This window comes from Camelus ferus, chromosome 8 (assembly GCF_009834535.1).
Source record: "Camelus ferus isolate YT-003-E chromosome 8, BCGSAC_Cfer_1.0, whole genome shotgun sequence".
In the NCBI taxonomy this organism is placed as follows: domain Eukaryota; kingdom Metazoa; phylum Chordata; class Mammalia; order Artiodactyla; family Camelidae; genus Camelus; species Camelus ferus.
The window spans coordinates 50,033,779-50,047,334 of NC_045703.1; the positions used below are offsets into that span (position 1 = coordinate 50,033,779).

The following is a 13,556-nucleotide window of genomic DNA, read 5'->3' on the forward strand; positions in this document are numbered from 1 at the left end:
AAAGATTAACCCTATGTATGGCCTCATTGTTGCCTTGTGCTAGCTGGCAAAAGGAGAAAAGAACATGGAGGAAGTATACTTGTTTTTTATATTGGCCTAGAAGAAGAAGACCTCATTTCTGATCATATTTTATTGGCGTGAACCAGTCACATGACCACAACTTAATGCAATGGAGGCTGGGAAATGTAGTCCTTGATGAACAGCCATTTGCTAGCCATTGTACCATATAAGGGGAGGATATATTTTAGTGGATAGTGCCAGAGCAAATGCCCAAAATATTGAGAGAGGCAATGAAAATAATATCTACTAGAATAGAATCTTAAAACTCATTTGAAAAAAAAAAAAAAACGCAAAGTCAAATGATGGAAGCAGATAGCAATGACATAAACCATATTCCATGAAGTGATTTTTATTCCAGGTGATAAGACATCTATAAATCTGAAGACATGGAGAACTAAGTTGGGTCCATCATCTAGATCAGAAAATCAGAAATCAAATTCCTCTGTAGTGTACCTTAAGAATAAATTTGTGAGGTTATGAACACAGAACACAGGGCCTACTATGTAACAGAGACCATAGGAAGTACTGGGGAAAAGGAAATTACCAAAAATAAGAAGACCCAGAGTTTTGGATAAGAGAAATGGCTTGCCAAGTAAATCCATAATGTTCTCTTCTAAGTACTGTGACACACATAACCACAGGGTGCTAACAGCAATGTGCCGACAGCAAAATAATTCATAATTATTTTTTCCATTTCAACATGCCTTGGGTTAAAAAGATGAAGTTAAATTGGAATATCAGGCTCCAGCTGTTAAATAGGGTAAGATTCCTCTGAGGATCATTTATCTAGCCTTCCCAGGATTCCTGAATGCAAAAGCAAAGCTGTCCATCAGTGTTTACAGAAAGCTTTCAAAAGAGTCCAATCTCTTGCTAATGGGGGAATGGCAAGGAAAAACTCTTAGAAGTCCACCATGGGGTTCTATACACATAGTGTTCATGTGAAAAAATGAGTGATCCTATGAACATTTACAAGCTGATTGATGACTAGTGACTCCTGGAGAAAAATCCTGACACAAGGAAGCTGGGCTGCCAGTAGCTCATTGGATACTTTGAGATTAGGCAAATCTACTCTTTCCTTGGACTGTGGCAACCCCATGCTCAGGTACATGGCTTGATGAGCAGGTGAACAGAGTGCAGGCTGAATCTCAGTCCCATTTAACCCTTTGGCTGCACATTGTGGTGCAATCATCTATATAACCAAAGTCATAAACAGAGACCATGCTGGAAGTTCCTTGGCAAAATAGCACCTCTCCCCGATACACTTTCCTTCTGAACATCTATCCCTTTGTTACCCTCCCCTCTACAACTCGGAGTTTTTAGCACTATGTCTATCCTTCTTACTTAGCCAACAGGACTATGCAAGAATTATATTCAGTTTTATAATGTTGAATATTCATTCAACAAATATTTATTGATATATTGTTCCTTGGGCAAAGAAATGAAGTATTATATATTTATGAAAATAATGATAGGAAATGAATTCTCAATGAACACAAGTAACTTCACATCAAGTAACTTATAAAACTAAAATCTATATTTCATTGAAACATCAGGCTTTGTCATTGCATAGATCAGAAAAAATATGGGAATGAGTGGTTGTCCCAGGTCTATTTAAAGAAACATTTAATTTTCAAGAAGTCTTCTTCAAAAGGATCTGACACTTAGAAAGATACTAGTCCTGGCATTCTGCCCAGTTGACAGCATTTTTGCCTCTGGGGTAAGTTATCCAGACCGTCCCTTCCTTCAGTCAACAGTTTAAAGCTGAGCTTCTCGAGCCTGGTGTCCATACACTGGTGATCTGCACACAGTTGTGCAGCATTTTGAATGCAATTTGTTATTTCCAGTGTAGTCATGTGAACTGAGATGTTCCTTCCTCCTTCTATCAGGGGGTGGGAGGGTGCTCACCATTTGTCCCAGGTGGTTCTTTTTTTTTGGGGGGGGAGGGAGATAACTAGGTTTATTTATTTATTTTTAGAGGAGGTACTGGGGATTGAACCTAGGACCTCCTGCATGCTAAGCATGTGCTCTATCACTTGAGCTATACCCTCCCCTCTCCCAGGTGGTTCTAATAAAGCAAATGGTCCTGGAACCCAGCAGCAGCAGCCTCACCTGGGCACTTATTAGACCTGGAAATTCTCAGGTTTTGTCACAGAACTACTTAATCAGAAATTCTGGGATGAGGTTCAGCAAGTCGTGGTTTAACAGACCCTCCAGGTGACTGGAATGTACACTCAAGTTTGAGAACTACTGTAATAGACCCATTCCCAGTTGATTAAATGGTCCTTATATTGTAAATAAGCTCAAGAAAGAAATGCTTTTTTTTAATTTTTAAAAAAATTAAAAAAAATTTTTTTGGGAGGGAGGTAATTAGGTTTGCTTGTTTATTTATTTTTTTAGAGGAGATACTGTGGATTGAACCCAGGACCTCATGTATGCTAAGCATGTGCTCTACCACTTGAGCTATACCCTCCCCTCTAAGAAGCTGCTTTTTAACAGGATAAGCTTGGGCTATTATTCCACAGATAGGGTAAAAGTCATTTCAGGAGAAATATGATGGATCTGAACAATGGGGAAAATTAATATTTGCAGATGCAGTTGGATGTGCCCCTAGGTGACTTGAGGAGGACTGGCTGCAGCCTTCTCTGGTAGAAAGACTGAACTGAAATCTGATCACTTGCCACTGCCCCTCCAACATCTGCAAGGGACCAGAGCTCTCCCTCTTTTTTTAGAGCCAGTGAAACATAGAATGAGGAAAGCCACTCTCAGCAATCACCAAAGTTGAGAGTTAATGGCAAAATATGAGATCTATTCTAGAAAGTTCTCCAGTAAGGATAGGCGCAGGGGGTGGTGTGTGAGTGAGACAGGATGGAAGGGGACAGGGCACAGCTATTCAAGAAATGACAGCAATTTAACACCAAAATGGTGGAAGAGTCAACTCCCATTTGGCCTTGAGGATTAAGATGGCAGGAGGTTTGACTTCTAGTAGACCTTGAGCTTCATTATATGTTCATTGTAATAGTGTGATAAATAACATGCCTGCAGGCACCATGACAAAAAGCCAAAGAATGGGCAGTGGCCCAATTCCTGGGAATCCCAGCCCCTTCCCCAGGGTTTGGAATGGTCCCACCTGTAGGCATGTAAAGCTACCGAGCCCAAAAAAACTGGCAACACCACGCCTAGCTGCCTTTTTTCTGCTCCTTCCCTTTCGGAGATGGCCTGTGCTCTGTCTATGGAGTGTGTACCTACTTTTTCTTTAACTTGAGCACCTGATTCCCACACCTCTTTCCTTGCCTTACACTCTATGCAGTATGTATATCTTTAAATAAATCTACCTTTACTCAGCTGTGGCTCGCACTTGAATTCTTTCCTGCATGAAGCCAAGGACCCACACCTGACGGGGCACATCCCAGGGGCTCCACCAAGACCTGGGACATGGCCCTCCTCATGCCTCACATCCGTTTTCCTGTATCATGAGGACACCAGAGAGCAGAGCTTCAGAAGGGATAATGAGTAAGGACAGAGGGTGGAGAATATGAGACACTGAAGCAAAGTAGGAAACCCTCAGAGACCAGAGGGATTTTGCCTACCTGTGTAGTTAAAGTCACAGATCCCAGTTCATTCTAATTCTGTCACTTTAGGAATGATTTTATAGTCAAAACTGCTTAGACCGCATTACCATTCATTCTGGGAAGACAGGTGAGGTGATATTTCACCTGGGAAGACAGCCCCTCTTTCTGATCATAGGCAGGGCTTTCTCACCTTCATACTTCATGCTGAAATTTCATCAGCTAATCAACCCAAAGGGCTGGTAGACTATTGGCCTGACTGACCATCGTCGCCAGCAATGTCTCTTTGTTTTCTATGAAGGACATGGAATAAATGGAGCACTGCCCCAGTGCCCTCGCCCAGTCCTGCTGTCTCAGGACCCCTCGCCCCACTCCACAGAGAGCAGAGTGGTCTAGAATCCAGTGACAGCCCAGCATGAGACCTGGAAAGGAGGGCTGCCAGGTGTTTGTTATTCTTGTCAGATCAGGCCTTTTTAGGACTAGAATGAAGTGAAGAGTATTGGAAATTCCAAAAGAGAGAATATTCACATGTAAGGCTAGTTCTAGGCTAGCTGTTGCCTTGAGCCAGTTGTGGGCAAGCCCACAGGCCAAATGGAGCCCTCAGCCTGCTTTTGTAAATAAAGTTCCATTGCAACACAGCCAGGCCCATTCATTTGTGTGTTATCCATGTCTACTTTCTTCTGACAACAGCAGAGCTGAGTGGCTGCAATAAAGAATGTATGGTCCTCGGGGAAGAGCAAATAGGGGTAGGAGACTGAGAGGTACAAACTATTATGTATAAAATAAATAAGCTGCAAGGACATATTTTACAACATGGGGAATATAGGCAATATTTTATAATAACTATAAATGAAATATAACTTTTAAAAATCACTCTGTTGTACACCTGAAACTTATATAATATTGTACATCAACTATACCTCAATAATTTTTTTAAAGTTTACAAAATTATCATAAAATGTCTGAATAAAAGCTAATTTTTGCAAATTCCAATTAAAAAAAAAAAGAATGGGCTCTGTTGACTAAAATAAATGCACAGCCTAAAAGTTGAGAGTTATGTTTTATTTGGTGGGAGGACTCGAGCTGGGATGACAGCCTCTCAGATCGCTCTGAGGGAATGCTCCGAAGAAGCAGGGGAGGAGCTAGGATATATAAGAGCTTTACAACAAAGATCAGGTAGTTGGAACAATAAAAGATTACTTATTATCTAAAGAAAACCAGGCATCTCAAGTTAAAGAATTTAGTGCTTTTCTACATATGGGAGGAAGCAAACATTTGGGCTCATTGAATTCATTCCTTTGACAAGCATCTAGCTATCTAGGGCCAGTATTTTGTCCTTTATTATTCTGAGTCCACTCAGAGTGCACCATTGTGAGTGGCTGCAGAGGCTGGGCTGCAGGCTTGTCTTCACTGAGGGGGTGGCGGCAGTGGCTGATGACTTAATGGCTTCAGCATTCTTTGTTTACTGATACTGTTTGCAGTATTTTTCGTTCACAGCTCCATCCCATGCTTTGGATCCTCCTCTATTGCTTCCACCATAAGGTCAGTTGTCAGACCCCAGCAGCCAAAATGGCGAAGCAGATCCAGAGCAAGTATGCTTTCCAGGAAGCCTTCCAGTGCAGGAAATAAACTCTTAGTAGTCGATTTCTCAGTGGTGGGGGCCTTGCAGAATGATCAAGCCTTTCTTTCATTCTCTCTCTGAAACGTATTCCATCATGGTATTCCTTGAAATAGATGTGGATGACTGTCAGGATGTTGCTTCAGAGTCTGACGTCAAATGCATGCTAACCTTCCAGGTTATTTTTTTTTTCCTTTCTTTTCTTTTTTTGGGGCAGGGAAGTAATTAGTTTTACTTACTAATTTTTATTTTTAGAGGAGGTACTGGGGATTGAACCCAGGACTTCGTGCATGCTAATTGCTTGAGCTCACTTCCCACTTCCAGTTTTTTAAAAAAGGGACAAAAGGAAGGTGAATTTTCTGGAGCTAATAAGGAAAAACTTGAAGCCACCATTAATGAATTAATCTAATTATGGTTTCTGAAGACTTGACCAGCCATTGGCTGTTTAAAACTTGTAGTTTTTTTATTTACAAAAAGGAAAGATCAAATATGAAAACTATATACACAATTGCCATCTGATATGTGACAATAGAATATTAACTCTAAAAAAAAAGAATGTATGGCTTGGATGAAGGCAGTCAGAAGGTACAAACCTCCAATTATAAAATAAGTAAGTACTAGGGATGTAATATACAGCATGATAAATACAATGAACACTGCTGTATGTTATATATGAAAGTTGTTAAGAGAGCAAATCCTAAGAGTTCTTATCACAAGGAAAAATTTTTTTCTATTTCTTTAATTTTGTATTTGTATGAGATGACAGATGTTCACTAAATTTGCTGTGATAATCACTTCATGATGTATGTAAGTCAAGTCATTATGCTATATATCTTAAACTTATATAGTGCTATATGTCAATTATATCTCAATAAAACTAGAATTAAAAATAGGAAAAAAAAAGCCTAAACTATTTTCTATCTGGCCTTTTTTAGGAAAGAGTTATCTGATGTTGCCTTAGACTTAACTATAACTCTTGGGTCTTGGAAGTCATCAAAGCCACCTCCCCTCTCAAGCCACCCTGTCCATAGAAGGATCTTAGTTATAAATTGTATGCCTAGGCCACTCAAGATGGGTTTTCTCTTGTTTTTTGGACAGTCCCTGTTTGACCAGTTTTACCTACACCCTACTCACATGAACATACTTGCCACCCGCCCCTTAGTTCAGAATGGCTGCACCAATTATTCTATTAAAGGGAAACATCTGTCCTCGTGATGGTCTTTAACCTGAGTGGTCGTGAGGGATGTGCCCTCACTAGTTTCCCTGGTAACTGACAAGCCAACCTGAAGTCAGATCCCCCTATAAATGGTAGCCTCCTTCACCTCTGGAAAGCAAAGATTGCTGTTGTGTTCTGCCTGCCGTCTGCTCATGGTGGGGTGTCGCTCCAGGACTGTGCTCCAGATGGGTAAGCTCTCCTATCTATTAAACTAAACTCTACCACTGAGCTACACCCTCCCCCCTCTTAGTCAAATTCTTGCTAAAAGAGAGTCATTATGAAATGGCAGCCTCATTCATCTTTTCTACAAGATCTATAGTACAAAAAACCTGTATTAGCTATATAAGAATTTCTGTGTAGGAAACGCATGCTAAAGAGTTATGGGTAAAGGAGTGGGAGTGGAATATCTGCAACTTGAATGAATAGAACAGCAATACAAATATAATGAAAGGCATACGTGTAATTTTAAATACACTAGTAGTCACATTAGGAAGTATAAACAAGAGCACTGTAAATTGCTCCCATCCTACCGATGAAGACAAAATGAAAAATTACAACATACTTAAAGCTCACCAGAGAGCTAAGGTTGAATACCTAATTCAAACCCCAAAAGCAAAAGCCCCTCTTGAAAGAGAAATGTCCTAACAACTGCTTTCATCTCGGATGGGACCATGGGGAACAAGACAATGCAGGGAGGAGGAAGCTTCCTTTGATGAAGGTAAAGAGAAAACAGCTGAACTTACCATGATTTTGAAGATGATCTGTGGGCTGACGTGGCTATTTAAAATCCCTGGGAGACTCAACTCCTTTCCATGGGCTTTCATGCAGTGCTCACGAGAGACTGGGAGCAAACAGAGCTGAAACATACAGTGGCTGAGGCACATGTCCTGCTGAAATCTGAGGGCACAACCAGAGAATATAAACCTACAGGCACTTTGCCTCCTTGCACTGATGATCAGAAGCCTCAGCTGGGTGAGAAGCAGTTGTGAGAGAGGTCTCCTCCCACTGAGGCACAATGAGGGGCCTGCTGCGACGTGGGAGCAGGACAGAAGAATGAAGATAAGTCCTTTAGGCATACAGGCCCCAAGTATGCCAAAGAAAATGTTCTGATGCAACCCTTGAATAATTCAAAGCCTGTGGTGAGCTTAATTTAACTAAAAGAATGACAAGGCCCAGGCCCAGCCCAACTACAGACTAGACTGACTCAACCTCCAACACTAACATCCTGATGGAAAAAGATATGCCCCTTTCTGGATATAAAGTTTATTTCAGCCTCTTCAACTTATGCTACATCCTGTATTTCACCAAAAATCATGCAGCATGTGTTAAAGAACATATGACCATATTAAGAGGAAATCGTCAAAATCCAACCCAGGTAATGACCAAGCTGTTGGAACTATCAGATAGGGACTCTTTAAAAAAAAATTATTACTACTGGATCTAGCTGAATAGGTGGACGACGTGATTAAACAGATGGAGTATTTTAGCAGAGACATGGAAACTGTAACAGAGTCAAAGAATAAAAAAATAATCTCAGATGAGGAATACTTTGGTAGGCTTATCAGCAGACTGAATACAGCTAAGGAAGTCATCAGTACACTTGAAGTCAATAGAAATTATGGTAAAACACAAACAAAACAAAAAAAAAAGAGAAAGAAACAGAGCATTGAGATCTCTAAGTCATTGTCAAATGGCCTAACTTGTAACTGTGGTCCCAGAAAAAGAAAAGGGCAAACAAAATAAGCATTTGGAATCTTTTAAAATGATAAAATACATCAGTCCACAGATCAAAGAAACTCAAAGATTTACATACACAAAGATTCAAGAACTATAAACAAAGAAAACTACACCGAGACATCATAATCAAACTGCTAAAAATAAATAAAGGAAAATCTTGAAAACAACCAGAGGAAAAGATAATATATTACCTAAAGGGGAACAATTACACAAATGACAGCTGATTTCTCATTAAAAATCATGGAAGCCAGCAAAGTGCTGGCTGAAAAGGTAAATGCAGTTGTAATTTTGTTAAATATTGCCAAAATTCCCTCTAAGAGAATTGTACAAATTTTGAAATCCCACCAGTGACGTAAGAGGGCCTATTTCCCCCCAGCTTTGCCAAAAGAGTACGTTATGCATTTTCTAGTTTAATAAGTGAGAGATAATATCTCTGTTGTTTGATTTCTTTTGATTTCTTTTATGAGCAAGGTCAAACACTTCTACATGTTGAAGGGTTATTTTCTTTCTTGGATGAATTGTTATATTTCATGCCTTTTGCTCTTCATTTAAAAAAAGTTGTCACTATATCAAGCATATTGACCTTTAACTTCGACAGATATTGCAACTTGTCAGCCTGACATCATTTATTGTATTTTTGCCCTGAAATAATGTTTTATGTAACCAATTTTGTCCATTTTTCTTTTGCCTCATCTGGACTTTTAAACATAGTTAGAAAGGTGTTCTTAAGGTAAAGACTTAACTCAAGTTTTCTTCCATCCTTGGAAGAAACTACTACATCCTTGTGTAGTGGCATTTTTTATGTTCAGATTACTAGTCCATTTGGAGTTTATTCTTATGTATGGTATGAGGCATAAATCCAACTTTTTCCAAACGGCCAACCAGTTCTAGCATCATTTACTAAAATTTCATCTTAGTCTCAGTGACTTAAAATGCCACCCTACATAAAAGACATCACGTGAGCTTGGATCAATTTCTAGACTTGCTGTCCTGTTTCCCTGATGTGCCTGTATATTTATGTGCTATTATCAGTTTTCTTCACAGAGACTTTATAGTACGTTTTTAGTATGGGAGGGCTAGTGGGCTAGTCCTCAAATATTCTTTAGTATTTCTCTGTTCTTACACGTTGTGCCACATGAAGTTAGACATCAGACTTGTCTAGCTTCACAAATCTAGAACTGGGGGAAGGGGCTGAGTTAAATTTATAAATAAACCTAGGGAAAACTGACATCTTTATGATGGTGCTTTAGCCTATCAATTTGAGAGATGGTCCTTTTATAAAATTTTGTTTAAGAGTTTTAAAGTTTTCCTCATACATTTAATCAGAAATGTATAAATGAGTATCCCTAATACTTTCTTACGGTTAGGATTTTCTGTCATGTCTAGTTGGTTAGTGTTTGTATGAAGGCTAATGATTTCCACACGTTCACTTTATATCCTGCTACTGATATCATTGTCCAAGGTTTTCCAGGTACACTATCATAACATCTACAAATAGCTAACAAACTTTCTTGTGGATATGGTCAAGTTGATAACATTTATATGAAAATGCAGTGAACCTAGAAGAGCCAAAACAAAGAAAAATATAGGGGACTCACACTATCTGATCTCAGGTTTCACTGCAAACCACAGTAATGATAGTGTGGCACTGGTGTGAGGATAAATAGATAAATGGAGTAGAACAAACAGCTTCGAAAGGGACCTATACATATATGGTTAATGGATTATCAACAAAGTCACCAAGATGATTAAATGAGGGAAAAGTCTTAAACAGTGCTAAATAACTGGGTACAGATGTGGGAGGAAAAAATGCTTAACTAGTACTCCCTGATCATTACTAATATTTTCTAGTCTTAAATTTATCATCTGAAACATTTATGCTATAGGTTCACAATTCCCTTACCTGTGGTTCCAAAATCAAAATCTGTAAAAACCACAAATTTCTGAGTCTTTGGTGCCAAAACCCAACCTAACCTGAATATATGTGGCCACAAACCTAACCTGAAATGATTTGAGGCAACTTATGTAGCCTCTTTGTAATTTACTATATTCATATACTTCACTGCAGATGCATAAATGTATTTGATTACAAATTGTTACCCAGACCCTGCTAATTATGTTCCATACTATATAGCATATGTAATATCTTAACTAAAACTCCAAAAGTTCTGAATCCATACATACAAATGAGATAATACATGTAAAACACTGTTGTTTGTTACAGAATAACTCACCATGTGTTAACCACTAGTACCATCACCATTATTACCGTTAATTATAAATGGTAGTAGTAGCCAAAAGTAATTAAACACTTAAAAGTAGTCAAAATAATAACAAAGGTTTAGAGGACTGGTTCTGTGTCTGTAGGTGAATCAAGTCTCTGGCGTCCACATAGAATTCACGCCGGTAACTTCACAGAGACCCCTGTGAGGAGAGGACGAAAGAAAGCCAAGTGCCTTCCAGGAAACCTGCCTTCCCTTCCACGTGGAGATTCGCCCTGAATTGCTAATTTCAGGGAGTCAGAAGGGATTAGAAGAGGTGGCAGTTCTTCCAGTAGGACACAGTCAGGAAAAGATCACCATCCCAAAAAAATGTACTCTTCAGGGAAAGAGGGAAAGAAGAGAGAAGGAGAAATTGATCAAGAAAAGGGAAAGACAAGAGGGAGCAGAGAGAGAGAAAACAGCTCCTTTCCAGAAATGACTCTCTCTCATGTGACAGTGATAAAGAGAGAGTCATGACCAATGAGTACAATTATGTGAATTTTAAGGTCCCAAGAAGAACTTTAAAAATTTAGCCATAACAAAAGCTGTGCATATCTTCTCTCGGTCCATAGGTTGTCTATTCGTTTTGTTTATGATTTCCTTTGCTGTGCAAAAGCTTGTAAGTTTAATTGGGTCCCACCTGCTTTTGCTTTTGTTACTTTTGCCTTGGGAGACTGATCTAAGAAAACATTACTATGATTTATGTCAATGTTTTGCTTATGTTCTCAGAGTTTTATGGTGCCATATCTTTAGGACTTTAAATCATTTTGAGTTTATTTTTGTATATCACGTGAGGGAGTATTCTCATTTCATTGACTTACATGAGGCTGTCCAGCCTTCCCAACACTTGCTAAAGAGTATTTTTCCTTCATCATATACTCTTGCTTCCTTTGTCAGAGATTAATTGACCATAGACACATGGGTTTATTTCTGTTCCAGTGATCTATATGTCTGTTTTTCTGCCAATACCATGCTTTGATTACTGTAGCTTTGTACTATTGTCTGAAGTCTGGGAGGTTTAATGCCTCTAGCTTTGTTCTCTTTCCTCAGGATTGCTTTGGTAGTTCCGGGTATTTTGTGGTTTCAAATAAATCTGAGTTGTTTATTCTAGTTCTATGAAAAATGTGCTGGGTAATTTGATAGGGATCACATTAAATCTGTAGATTGCTTGGGGTTGTATGACCATTTTAACAATAGTAATTCTTCCAATCCAAGAGCATGGGATATCTTTGCATTTCTTTGAATCATCTTCAGTTTCCTTTATCAATGTTTTATAGCTCTCAGTGTATAGGTCTTCAACCTCCTTGGTTAGGTTTACTCCTAGGTATCTTATTTTTTTGAGTGATTTTAAACAGGATTTTTTTTTTACTTTCTGATATTTTATTGTTTAGTATAAACTAAGAAAAATTGTTAGTATAAAGAGATATAATAGATCTCTGTATATTAATTTTGTATCTGGCTACCTTGCTGAATTTATTCTAGGTAGCGCTTTAGGGTTTTATATGTAGAGTATCATGTCATCTGCATATAATGACAAGTTTCTCTCTTCCCCTCCTACTACTGAATAGGAGAAAATACTTGCAAATGATGCAACTGACAAGGGGTTAATTTCCAAAATCTACAGACAGCTCATACAATTCAATATCAAAATAATCCAATCAAAAAATGGGCAGAAGATTTAAATAGACATTTCTCCAAATAAAATATATACAGATGGCCAATACGCATATGAAAAGATGCTCAACATCTTCATTAAAGAAATGCAAATCAAAACCATAATGAGGTATCATCTCACATGGGTCAGAATGGCTATCATCAAAAAGTCTATGAATAATAAATGCTGGAGTGGGTGTGGAGAAATGGGGACCTTCCTACATTGTTGGTGGTAATATGAGTTGATGCAGCCACTATGGAGAACAGTATGGAGGTCTCTTAAAGTAAAAATAGAGCTACCATATAATCCAGCAGTCTCACTCCTGGGCCTATATCCAGAAAAGACAAGCTCTAATTTGAAAAGATACATGTGTCCCAATGTTCAGAGCAGCACTATTTATAATAGCCATTACATGGAAGCAACCTAAGCATCCATCAACAGATTACTGGATAAAGATGTGGTAGATATATATAATGGAACACTACTCAGCCATAAAAAATGAAATATGCCATTGCAGCAACATGAATGGAACTAGACGTCATCATGCTAAGTGAACTAAAAGACAAATGTATCACTTGTATGTGGAATCTGAAAATAACACAAATGAATTTATTTACAAAATGGACTCAAACATAAAAGCAAACTTAAGGTGAAAAGGAGTGAGGAGGAAGGATAAATTAGGAGTATGGAATTAACAGACACACACTACTATATATAAGATAAGTGACAAGCATTTACTGTATAGCACAGGGAACTAGTCAATATCATATAAACTATGATGGAAAATCTGAAATATATAACTGAATCATTTTGCTGTACACCTGAAACTAACACAATGTTGTAAATCAACTATATTTCAATTTTCAAAAAATGGTAAAGCTTTACTGTCCCAAAACACTAAGAAGAGTAAGTGGCTTAGATTTTGCAGTTTAGTGCACTAAATAAGCCCACTTATCCAGAGTATGGTTAAAATTCTGTTTTAACGGGATGCTCAAAAGTAGTTAGAAGGAAGATAAAATATTATGAGTAATAAAGACCTTGGTAATAAAGTAATAAAGGAGTCCTCCGGGTTCAGGGGAGATGGAACAGGACAAAAATAGGCTCAGATACACAGCAGAGGATCAGTGAAGGAAAGAATATAGATGTGATCAGAAATGGGTCAATTCTCTTCATTAGGGCTGAGAGCTTTTACTAGTTCCTTCCCGAGAGACCCACCATCCATCCCCTGCAGTTCATTGTCATGGACTAAATGTGTGTTCCCTCCAACCCACCCAAATTCACTTGTTGAAGCTCTCACCCCCAAAGTGATTGTCTCTGAAGATAGGACTTTGGGAGATAAGGATTAAGGATTAGATAAGATGATGAGAATGAGGCCGTGGTGGGATTAGTGCCCTAATGAGAAGAGATACCAGAGAGCGCTCTCTCCCTATTTGCCTTATGAGGA

The 13,556-nt window shown here is 38.6% G+C and overlaps 1 pseudogene; it reads left to right on the forward strand.

The window, feature by feature from the left end:
* The first annotated feature begins 5,195 nt into the window (after positions 1–5,195).
* LOC102520931 lies at positions 5,196–5,791 on the forward strand (annotated as a pseudogene).
* Positions 5,792–13,556: the final 7,765 nt, after the last annotated feature.